Genomic DNA, 1,515 nt, shown 5'->3' with positions numbered 1-1,515 from the left:
CGAAGGGATGAGACCAGTGGAGTATCTTAGATGGCTGCTCACAGGCTTTTAAGACCCCAGATGCTACTCACCAAGATAGAATGTAGAACATTGTCTTTATAAACTGTGTTATGCCAACTGAGCAAGATGTTCCCCAAGACCGTGGTCCCCACAGCCCTCCACCCAGCAATTCAGTCTCAGGGAGTTTGGATGTGTCTATGGAGCTTCCATGACCTTTCGTTGTACAAGTTGTATTGGCTTACCCAGTCTTGTGTACTGTCTTACCCTTTCCAAGGTTACCACTTATCTATTGTCTATTTAGTGTTTCCCCTCCACCCCCTCATCCTTTGTAACCAACAAAGATTGTTATTTTTTGTGTGTAAACTTTTTCATGAGTTTTTACAGTAGAGGTCTCATACAATATTTGTCCTTTTGTGATTGACTTATTTCACTCAACCTAGTGTCCTCCATTTTCATCCATGTTATGAGATGCTTCACAGATTCATTATTGTTCTTTCTCGTTGCATAGTACTCCATTGTGTGTATGTACCATAGTTTGTTTATCCATTCTTCTGCTGATGGGCATCTAGGTTGTTTCCATCTTTTTGCTCTTGTGAGCAATGTTGTAATGAATATGGGTATGCTTATGTCTATTTGTGTGATGGCAATTATTTCTCTAGGATATATTCCTAGGAGTGGGATTGCTGGATCATATGGTATTTCTAATTCTAGCTTTCTAAGGAAGTACCATATCATTTTCCAAAATAGTTGTATCATTTTGCATTCCCACCAGCGGTGCATGAAAGTTCCGATCTCCCTGCAGCCTCACCAACATTTGTTATTTCCAGTGTTTTTGATTCGTGCCAGTAATGCCAGGGTGAGATGGTATCTCATTTTGGTTTTAATTTGCATTTCTCTAGTGGCTAGTGATCGCGAGCATTTTCTCATGTGTCTGTCGGCCACTTGAATGTCTTCTCTGGTGAAGTGTCTGTTAATTTTCTTTGCCCATTTTTTAATTGGATTATTTGTCTTTTTGTTGTAGAGGTAGTGGATTTTCCTGCAGATTAGACCTTTGTCTGACTTTTAATGTCCAAAAATTTATTCCCAGTCTGTAGGTTCTCTTTTTACTCTTTTGGTGAAGTCTTCTGAAGAGCATAGGTGTTTGATTTTTAGAAGATCCTATTTATCTAGCTTATCTAGTGGAGTTTGTGTGTTGTTGGTTATGGTTTGTATCCTGTTAATGCCGTGTATTAAGGCCTGTAGCATTGGTCCTATTTTTTCTTCTATGAACTTTATGGTTTTTGGCTTAATATTTAGGTCTTTGATCCATTTTGAGTTAGTTTTTGTACATGGTGTGAGGTATGGGTCCTGTTTCATTTTTTTGCAGATGGACAAACAGTTTTCCCAGCATTTGTTAGAAAGACTGTCTTTTCCCCCATTTGATGGACTTTGGGCCCTTGTTGAAGATCAGATGACCGTAGGTGGGTGGATTTACATCTGGGTTCTCTATTCTGTTCCATTGGTCAATGTATCTGT

This window comes from Trichechus manatus, unplaced genomic scaffold (genome assembly GCF_000243295.1).
Source record: "Trichechus manatus latirostris isolate Lorelei unplaced genomic scaffold, TriManLat1.0 scaffold00014, whole genome shotgun sequence".
Classification (NCBI taxonomy): domain Eukaryota; kingdom Metazoa; phylum Chordata; class Mammalia; order Sirenia; family Trichechidae; genus Trichechus; species Trichechus manatus.
This window is presented reverse-complemented; position numbering follows the sequence as displayed.